The sequence below is a fragment of the Drosophila persimilis genome, unplaced genomic scaffold (assembly GCF_003286085.1).
Source record: "Drosophila persimilis strain 14011-0111.01,24,50 unplaced genomic scaffold, DperRS2 tig00000431-arrow-pilon, whole genome shotgun sequence".
NCBI classification, from domain to species: Eukaryota; Metazoa; Arthropoda; class Insecta; order Diptera; family Drosophilidae; genus Drosophila; species Drosophila persimilis.
Genome location: NW_020825312.1, coordinates 6,943,742 through 6,954,791, shown reverse-complemented (window position 1 = coordinate 6,954,791; position 11,050 = coordinate 6,943,742). Strand labels below are relative to the sequence as shown.

At 44.2% G+C, this 11,050-nt stretch overlaps 1 protein-coding gene across 3 annotated transcripts in view; it reads left to right on the top strand.

Moving 5' to 3' along the window:
• Nucleotides 1-38: 38 nt before the first annotated feature.
• Nucleotides 39-11,050, top strand: part of LOC6596923 (1-phosphatidylinositol 4,5-bisphosphate phosphodiesterase) — a 44,734-nt gene continuing 33,722 nt past the window's right edge. For 2 of the 3 annotated variants that reach the window (XM_026989899.1, XM_026989896.1), the window contains exons 1-2: nucleotides 40-160; nucleotides 7,634-7,680. The gene's annotated coding sequence lies outside the window, so the exon portion shown is untranslated. Of the gene's footprint in view, nucleotides 161-7,633; nucleotides 7,681-11,050 lie in introns of all 3 variants that reach the window. The other variant, XM_026989898.1, reaches the window with a different exon arrangement.

Below are 11,050 nucleotides of genomic sequence, written 5' to 3'. Positions count from 1 at the left end.
ACGAGAGAGCAAGCAATCGCAAGAGAGCTCTCCTCGATCAATGCTGTTCAAACAGTAAGCGCCAAAAGCTGCTTACAATGCTTCTCAAACCCGCATATGCGAGTGCAAAGCAAACAAAAAAGGAAAAACGGAAAAACAAAACCAGAAACTAATTAAATACGTGAGCAAAGCACATACACAAAAGCAAACACACACACATACGTCGATTAACGGTTAAGATCTATAGAAAAGAGCAGGAAAGAAAGAGGGAGAGAGAGAGAGAAAGCATATACTGTGGAAGCATCGATACTCTTTTTTTTATCTTTTAAACCAAAGAAAAACCCCTGATATATCGATACATGATGTATTCGAAAATACGGCACTCACAAGCTCGAAAGCCAGGTGTTCAAATGGCGAAATGCTAGGTGCCCTTCGACCTAATTTTGTTTGTTCTGTTATTCAAAGAACTTCATAAAAGGGTTCCCAAAATCAGACTACTCTCTGCAAGGGTATACAAGGGACAATTTACAGTTGGGAATGAACTTTGTTTGATTCATAATTCGTTTGCATAAATTCTAGGGAAATTTCACGCCAATCCGATGACTAACCCTCCCGTCCGTTGCCCCTCCAAAAATAAATAGAAAATAGTGAAAGAATAGAGTATCCCCGAGAGTTTGAATAATATCAGATAAGGAAAGTTATCTGATGTCTGCGCAAAAAACATTCTGTTCCCCAACAAGCGAGATTATGTCGGACAGTATGAGACAATAAAAATGCATTACCATAAAAATTAATCAAGTATAAAACTATTTATTCAAGATTATATTTCGTACTAAAAAATTCTCCAAATTAGAAAATAAACAAACTCAAAATAGCCGTTATCGCTTCTATAAGGATATTGTGTCGTATTTATTGTGTTGTAAGCAGTAAATAAAAATACGGGAATTATCATAAATTTATCATTTATCAAGTGCTGGAGATAATTGCTTTGCTTTCATCGATAGATGATATGTACATCGCAAAACATTCAACCATTTCTCCATCCAGCAAGAGAGTTGTTGAATTACATTCTCTCATCGGATTGGCGGATTGGCGATTTCCACTAATTGCAAATGGTTTTGTTTGATTAAAGTTTTTGGGCTGCGGTTTTGCATGCTTAAATGCGTACAGCGTACCCCTTTTGTTGTCGTTATTGTTGGTGTTCAGGTTCCTCCATTATCCGATGAGCTGTGTGCAAATTCTCAATGATAATGATGATGATGTGCGTGATGATGATGATGATGATGTGGTATGGTCACCAACCTCCCAGTACAAGTGCCAGTCCCAGTCCCAGTGCCAGTCCCAGTTCAATTTCCATTCCCATTGCAAGTTTCCCATTCCTACCTACCCATGTGGGCCACAGGCAGCGCACATTCTGACAATTACGGGCTCTCGCATTGCATTATGTGTTAATCTAGTTAATGCCATCAATTCGGCGGGCCTTTTGTCATCCGGCTCAGTTCACATCGCTTGAGTGGAGCCACCGCTTCTGTTCAATCAACCGGCGTTGGGGTTGGGGTTGGGGTGCGCTTTCTGCACCTCCTCCTGCTGCTGTTCGCAGTGAAATATACAGCGGTGTAGACGCGGCGTATGCGTAATTTCTTGTGTCACTTTCAAGCGAAAGTTACATCCTTTGAAGTGTATTTAAAGGGGCATATTCAATGTAAAGTAAACCAAAAAAAATGCAATAAATGATTCCTTTGCTCTGCTTCTATTTGCATCTTCAGTTGGGCTCCTTTTGGATCTTTGCTGCCTCTAAGGAAACATTCGTTCTTAGAACTGTGGTTTAGAAAGAAAATGAATGAGAATGTGATTTAGCTTGGCCTTAAATTTCCAGGAATATTGTCCCCATTGTCCCATTTTGAGTTTGATAACCGATTCGGAATGAATTTGAATTGAATTTGCGGTCAACCGCAAAGTGAGCAAAGTGACGAGAGATGCAGTTTGACAGTCACCAGATAGAAAGGGAGATCCAAGCGGAAAATTAAATATGGATGAGTGTGACCCAATTTATATTTGAAAAAAACGTATCAAAAGGAAACATCCATAAACAAAGTGTGACAATTTTATTATAATCATCTCTACTACAAACTCGTTCTGTTTGTCGTCCATCGATTCGAGACTTAATGAAAATTAGGAGATTGAAATACGAAAAATTGAGACCCATGCGTACCGGCAGAACCATAAAGTTCAAGAGGGATCCTGCAGAAAGACGGCAGAAGCACCAGATCCATAGTATAGATCCTGATCCTATCCGAAGTCCGACAATCAAAAACCGGAACAATCCGATTGAATACTCATATCGAACATCGAGCGACTTGGTGATCGATTACATGGTTGCATTCAATACGATTGTATCCGTTCGCTTATGGGACTTTAGTGGTTTTTACATCGTGTGATACTAGTGTGCTGCTAATGGAAAAGGGATACAGAACTATGTAGTGTTTGCAGAATTGAGATTAGAGACAATAAAGGTAGAGGGGAGCGAGATCCACAGAGCCGTTCGCTTATGGGGAGTTTGTTATTTGTTGTATTTTTTGTACTTTGGATTAAACGTGAAATGGAACAGAGATTTACAGGATTCATTTAGCTTTTTCCTTGGACCTTAGATGAGCCTTCAGTACCCCTCCTCAAATTCGTTTGGTGATGCCAACCTCCTTCATGGCCTTAAAAAGTTCGGCGGACAGTCGTTCGGTCCACAAGGACCAGTACCGCCATGGCAGTATGCAGCCTGCTATGCCTCACATGTCCTTTTTTTTTAGCAACTCGAGCATACAGATCATGCACCTCTGACAGAGTTGGGCTTTCATCTTATTTATGAATTCGAGGGCACGAAACTTGGTCTTCATCGGCAATGCTGCGGGTTCTGCTCGGATGCAGGGCATTCCGTGACATGACAGACTGGTGCGGCAATCTGTTTGAACATGCGTTGCAGTTGCTTCGTCTCCAGCTATAGCTGTGCCACTTTTCGGTATAAGTGTATGAGAAAATAAGTGTTGCTTGGGCTCCGTGAACACCTGGCTTGCAACCACTATTGAATGGGCTCTATCATTGGGCTGTTGAGTGCACACTTTTAGGATTCGTATGACTGTTGTGATGCCTTCAACTGGCTATGCATCGCGAAGCATTCGCTCTAGCTCGCTTTGGCGATAGAGTTCCAAGGAAGCCCAAGGTCCTGCTTTGTGGGGGAGTATAACGCTGGGAGTTTGAGTTCTTATTCAGGACTGTTTATTGGAATCTTTTTGCATCTTAGCACAGGGTACAAATGTTCTTATGTTTATCGGAGCGAGAGTTCTCCCATGCATCTTACGAAGAGAGTACCACTGCATTGGTATTAGTTGGCATTATTGGTATTAGCGGTCTCTGCCTGGGTCTATGGAAATGCATGATCAGCATTAGGTGGAAGAACCCCTAGCCTCGGTATGAGTGCGTTTGCTTGATCAGCAGTTTGGGCAGCTAGCTGATCAGAAACGCGCTCAAGAGGCAGATCATGTTGCTGTTGAGAAGGAATGTGTAACATAAACAATAGTTGTTTATGTCGGTTATATATGAGTTTTTATATGTATAACAGAGTATTACATAAGTATGTACATGCATGGGCTCGCTACAGGAGGGGAAAGAAGTGCAACAGCATGCAATGATTGGGAACCTCGTTGCCTCGATGATGCCACCGCGCTATAACTCGTATTCCTTTAATGATTCGCCTTCAAGTCATTTCCGTCATTCACTTTCACTCCCAATCCTGTCCTTTCAGGCCCCCCCACCCCCCCCCCCCCCCCCCCCCCCCCCCCCCCCCCCCCCTTTTTCCCTCACATTCTCTCTCTGCTGTCGGCACTGCGAAAATATCAAACGAGCAAAATTACATTATTGACTTACTGACGTCGTTGCTTGGGCCTTCGCTTTCGCTTTCACTTTGGCTTTTGCTCCTCCGGTTCTTCCTTTGGTTTTTGGCTTGGCTTTTTTTTTATGGCCATAGCACCGCACCGCACCGCACCGCACCGCACCGCACGCCATTTTGACAGTTTGAACGCTTTGCAAATAGACCGTCAGGAGGCGCATAGCATGGCATGGCATGGCGTTGACGGCCGTCGCCTGTCGTCCTCGTCCTCGTCACCGTCATCGTCCTGCTGCCTGATAAATGCTTACCGGGAACGCCGGGGACCTGTGATATCAGTCGACGGATTGGGAGGCAAGTGCCGGGGCGTATAGTACTATAGATTGGGGAGGGGAAGGGGGACGGGTACGAGACTCCGGGGATAGTGTAGTTTAGATACGTTTTTTTTTTCCGGACAAGCAATTACCTGAGTACAACGCTGCAGACGGCGGCAGTAGATACAGATACAGCTACAGATACAGGCCAGGGGCAGCAGATACATCGTAGATTAGATACGGAAACGGTACAGATACGGGAAATGAGTCTTATCTGCATCGATTAATGCCGAATGTATCTTGCAGTTTACGCGCCAAAAGAAACATATTCCATTAGATGGAATATATTGTATGTTGTATCTGTGTGGTCCTCATTTCCCTTAATCATTGGGTTTTCTAATAACTTATTTCGATTGGGGTTCCGTTTGAGTGTCCTGATGGTATCTGAAGACACACCACTGAATCCTTTCGCTTAGGGAACATTTGCACAGCGAATTGTGCCCGAAGGGTCACGAGTGACACCACAAAAATTGTATCTTCCGCTTGCATTAGCATCTGCAGCTTTTCTAATATCTGATGCATATGCCTTTTGTATCTATGCAGCTGTTGGGGCTTCAAGCGGATCTCAATTGTATGTCAAGCACCCGAAAGCATGCAAATAGATGTATCTTTGGGCAGTGATGACTATCTGAAGGGGGTAACCATTTCCAAGTGGCTATCTTGGGCACTCTAGATGCAGGTATCTCTTGGATACGTTCACGCTTTGGCTATGGCTTTCAATTTGATCAAAAGATTGCTGCTAGGCGGAAGGGGATTTCTGGGGGATTTCTGGGGAAAAAAGGAGAGGAAAATCGAATCAGTCTTGAACATAATACGCACACACACACACACACGCACCGGCAGACACAGACAATGAGAGAGCAAAGTGAACAATTTTATTAAAGCATCCGTGTGTTGCGTGAAAAGCCAAAAGGTTTTTCCTACCGAGAGAATTTCTGCCTTCCCGAGCCCCACCGCAAAGGGGGCTGTGGCATGTCCGCTTGATTGACTCACTGTGAGAGGGTGCGGAGAGTGGGACAGGGGAGCAGAGCACAGGAGAGGAGTGTCCTTGGCTGCATAGTTTTAATTAAAATATCATTAGGGCAACGAAATGAATGCCCTGAGAGCCCTGAGAGACCTGAGAGAGAGAGGCGCATAATGGTCCAACCAAAACCACGAAGGATGAAGGCTGAAGACTGAACACTGAACACTGAAGGATGATGATGGGGCAGCGGCGTGTGGCATGTACAAACATCATCAAACTAATTATGAGGCCAGAGAAAACCAGGATATAAAACGCAGAAATGGGAACGGGAAACGGCCAGCAGGGGGCAGCCTCTGGAATATCTACGACTACGAGTATCTTTTGCATATGAAAGCAGTTCTGAAATTGGAACATTGCCCTCTAACCCCGTCAGAAGCAGCAGTAGCAGCACCAGACCACGGCCAGGCACAGTACCCCCCCGTTTCCCCTGCTCATTGATTAAAAGTTTTCACAAAGTAAACACAGGAGAGGCACAGGACTGCCACAGGAATACAGGCCAACACGGAGGGCTATGGAGTAGACCATCGTCATCGTCATCATCATCATCGTCATCGTCATCATCATCTCTGGACCATCCACAAATGCAATTTGCCCTCAAAAGAGTCGCAAAAGTTGGAACTGAATTATTCAATGTTTTTTGTTGTGAAGGGAAAGAGAACCCCTCTCTCACGTCTCCACCTTCGAAAAGATGTGGAAACGAAACTCAACAACACTCAATACTAAATATTCCTGGAAATTTCAGCAGAAATTATATTGTTCTCTCTTACAGTGTGGCTTAGCTGCGAATGGAGGGTTCTTCCGATCTATCTTCCAGTGTGGATTAGCTCCAAAGGGAGGGGTTTTTATGCGAGAATTTATGGTTGATTTCTCGTTTAATATCAACTGAAATTCAGTTGCTCTCTCTCACAGTGTGGCTTAGTAGATTCATTGTAGTTTTTGGTTGGCATTTAAGGTCATCAATTTCTCTCGGTGTAACAGCAAAATGTCCTGTGTCCTTTCTGTGAGACTCTGTGAAGGGCGTCTGTAGGCGTGGCACTTGAGGGCACAGCAGTGTGTATGTGCCACAGCCTCATACTTCCTCCTTCCTCCGCCTTTCTCCATCTCTCTTCTTTATTTTTTTATTTTATTTTATTTTTTTTTGCAATTTCGCTGCTCATTTGCCAGGTTTTTTTTATTTGCATAGCCACGTCGGCTCCTGCTCCTCCACTTACCCTAGCAACATCCCCATCCCCATCCCCATCGTCATCGCAGTGCCTGCTGCCTGCTGCCTGCTGCCTCCTGCTTTAGCCTCCTTTGCCTCCCGCTTCTGTTGTATTTTATTTTATTTGCATTTGTTTGTAAATGATTAACAAAGAGGTTAATGTGCACAGGGCGGAGCACAGAGCGAGAGATAAACAGCGGCACAAAAAGAGGCGCCGCCTCCCCCGTATCCATATCCGTATCCGCATCCGCATCCGAGCCCCCTGCCTCTGGCCTCGGCAGCATTTTATCGAGGGAGTAAAAACAGCTGGAGCAGAAATCGTGCAGCAGAATGTAGATTAACACACTGAAAACAATAAATGATGGACAACAAAAGATCTTTTCAACTTTCGAGACGGTCTTGAGTGTTTCTCTAAACATTGAGAGCATGAAAACGCTCAGATGCAATGATACAAAGTGCAGATCCATCAGATATGCCAACGTACTATACTTGTTTGGTCACTAATAAGGATACGGGTACGTTTGCACATTCCTCTATCATCCTATTTGCTGAGTGCTCTTCGAATGCTGAAATCGCTGTGAAATTCCCCATAAGCGAACGGACACATCTGTTTCGAATGACACGCAACAGAGGGACGCGGAGAGCGCCTATACGCCACGAAAGATTCGAAGGGATAACCGAAACATAACATCACATCTAAAATAATAATTGACGACCCATCATCTGCGGCTATCTGTCGTTTGCATTCATTTCGCTCAGTGCATAGCAACTTGGGCCAAAGGCAGGCAAAGAAATGGAAATTTAGTTCATTAGGCACCAGCGTTGATTTCTTTTTCGTGTGTGTAGAAAAGCGGGAGAGAAAGTGAAGTGAGAAGTGAGAAGGAGAGAGTGAGAGAGTGAAAGTGTCATCTTCAGGAGATGCAACATGGAATGACCTTCACACACACACACACACAGATTTGTTTCTCCTCTTGTGGGGGGTTGCCTTTTTTTGCTGGTCCCTTTTTTTTGATTTGAAAAATTAAGGCCAAATGCAGAGGATGAAAGACTCATTCAAACACGAGGTCTTGAGTGGTATGCGCATATGTTGCATGTCTGTAGAATCCATCCTTTATATACAAATGTTAATTTTTTGTTTGCTTTTTAATATTTGTTTTTCACATTTGAATTTCTATTTGCAGCTTGTTGCCATTTGGTTGGACCTCTAGCTCTATGCTGAATGTTTTGGGTAAGTTCTGGATGTATTAAATATGAGAAATATCGATAAGAAACTCGCTACAAAAAGATACAAATCGATTGAAATGGATAAGAGCTATACAAATATCTGCAAATCGGGAAAAGTCTCTACAAATCGAAGAAAAATATATACAAACTCATAGTATAAGACTCTTCGATAAATAAAATAGATATAATATTGTTAAATATCGATAAGAATATGAAGATACCGATACCGATATATGTACGTAGATAGGTGTATATGTTTATGGCCAGACGATAGGCGGGAGAGTGTTACTAGCGAAGTAATTTTTGTTTGTTTAGTAAGCACAAAACTGAGAATAAAAAAAAAGATAAAAATCGATAAAAATGTGAGAAAATCTTACAAATCCGTAAAAACCGATAGATTTCGATACAAACACAAATCCATAAGAATAGAATCAGATCGTTTAAAGACAGAAAGACTTCAGTGCACCATCGATAATTGAGCTTGAACGAATGTATCGATGAATCGAGTGTATCGCAGGAGAAGAGCATGCAATTTTGTTGCGGAAACTTTTCCGTGTCAATACCCGAGAATCGATTACCGAACAGCTCCTGCTGCTGCTGCTGCTGCTTCAATCCTGCCTCCTAATTCCATTAATTTCTTTGGTTTTAAGTCCTGGATCCTGGGGTGCTGTGTGTGTGGGATTCGGGACTCAACCTCAGCACACTTTTCGGGGTCGGAAAAGCTGAAAACTTTCTTCCTTTTTTGGTTTTTATTATTTTATTATTATTTTGCTTTGTTCGCTTGTTCGTTCGGTGCTTTATGTATATTTCATATGTGCTGGCATCGCGAGGGCTAAAAGTTTTGTCATGGATTTTCGGTGGTCGCCTCATGCGGCACGCCTCAACGTACGGAACGTACGAACGTACGGAACGTACGAGAGTATGCAACACACTTGTGGCTCATGTTGTATTAATATAATCACTTTGGGAATTTTATCCCCAAACGAGGACGAGAATGAGAGAGCTGGAGAGAGAATAGAGCAACACAGAGAGTCAGCAACACTGAGCAGAGCATGCTAAATGGATATTAAACTATACCTTTTTGTTTTTTTTTTTTGGAATGGAAAAGGAAAAGGACTGCTGCTGCTACTGCTCCCCATTCGAGTTTATGCTCCGTGTCCGCAGTCCCTGATTATGACAGTTACATGTCGTGTGTGGGTGTGTGGGTGGACGGGTGGATGGGTGGATGGGGGCCTGGTGAGTCAGTGCCCCACTTCCCCGAACAACCACAACACCACCAGCTTCTCCTTCTGCTTCTGTGTCTGCTTCGACTTCCGAGGCATTATCTGCACTTGAAGCTCCATTCCGACCACTCTCCCACTCCCCACTCCTCACTCTCCTCTCCATCTCTTTGTGGCTCAACAAAAGGGTTAAACAGATTTTAATGACCCGCTAACTGGCTGGAAATGAATCGGTTGAGGTTTTTTTGGGGCGTTGGGGCGGGAAGCTCGCTTGTCTCGCCTTGCCAGTGAACTTTGACCTCTTAATTACTGTTCTCATGATTGAATTGAACGATTGAGAGCCGGAAATCGAAGACCATGACATTTGCAGGGATCGTACTATCTGCCACATGGTGTCACACGTGACTGGCAATTTATCATGTGTCCACTCGCTTAGGGGACATTTATACAGCACACAATCATAAACAATTCATTGGATGATTCGAACAGGCGTCCAAGACGCGTGTGTGCACATCAAAATGGAATGAAATGGAACTTATGTATATGCTTTTCCCTCCGGATATATTCCGGATATACATATTACATGTACTCTGTCTCTCTCTCTCCTTCTCTTGGGGGGGGGGCCTCTTTGTGGGGGCCCCCAATTGTAGGGTATTCCAGAAATTGTATTAACTTTCAAAAGTTTTCTAATCTCACTTTTGCCTTTTCCGGTTTACAGGCGAGCAGAGCTACCCTTCGGTTCGGTTCCCATTCCCTCAGGTTTTTTGTTAGGGGCATCCCTTTTGTTTTTCAGCTTCGTTTTTCCCTTTTTGTCATAATTTTGGGGCATGTTAATTTGCCGGGCTTATGGCTTTTGAGTGGCGTGCCGTGCGCCCAGTGCCTGTGCCGGTGTCGGTGCCATGCGTATCCTTGTCCGACCCTCAAACGTTGCTGCTGCTCGGTCTCTCTCTCGCTCTCTTCCTCTCTTCCCTTCCATTATTCCACTTTTGGCTTGGGCAGAAATAACACACGGACACACACATACGGATGGATGGGTGGCCATCAAAAAGTGTAGCATACAGTTTTGCGTCGCTTATGTAATGCTCAAGCATCTGACGGCGTTGTCTGCCCTGCCCCTGCCCCTGTCCCTGTCCCTGTCCCTGTCCGCCGTCTGCCTGCGCCTTGACTTTCATGCGTATGCAAAAGTAGAGAGAGAGAGAGAACGCAGGGAATAGAGGGGTAGAACACAAGAGAAAGATAGCGAGAATAAAGGAGAAACAGAGAGAAAAAGAAAAACAAGAAACACAGGAGAATGAAGAGCAGGACGGGGAGGGGGAGGGACACACAGTGTGTGTGTGTGTGCGAATGGACCTACGGTGCTACGTGCACATACATTAAACGGCCGCCTAATGTCGGCGTCATTAGCCGCGCCACCAACACCGACACCGACAACACCCAGGCCCACAGCCACCCCCATCCACCCTATCCGTCCACCCCCACCTACCCCCTCGCCCACACTATCCTTCTTTGTGCTCCTTTCATTTTCCACCTTGCTTCGTTTTGCCAGCCTGCCGGCCTGCCACCCGCCGCGCCCTTCCGTCTGCTCCATGCAGCAGTCCCAGTAGTCGATTTTTGCACTGAGAGAAGTGCAATGGGGTGCCCGCCTGGAAGCTAGATTATTCGAGGGATTCATAACCGATTTAATTGAATACCTTTTTTTGTACCCGATTCGACATAAGATTATTCGGGAATTTTGTTTCAATATTCCATAATTCCCCAATATTTCCAACCCTTTTCAGAACCGGAACTGTTTACTGCTCGTCAATAGGTTGGACGCACCCATTCTTGCATTAGAATTTGAATTAAAACTTTTTATTTTTAAAGAATTGAAAAAAAGTTGATATGCAAAAACCTTGGTTATTTAATGAGTCTTGCTTTCCTCCTTCGTATACTTTTCGCGCAAGCCAGCTCCATACATTTTCCATAACGTTAAGATCTGGAAAGATCTGGCAAAGTCCAGATTTACTGGCACTAAACAAATTCACAGCTCGAGCGTTATGAATCGGGGCAATATATTGTTGGAAAATCCATGGGATTGGTCCGAAGAGATCGTTTAACTTTGGCAATACGGCTTCCAACAGTGTTGACTAGCTATTACCGTTTATATAATCGATT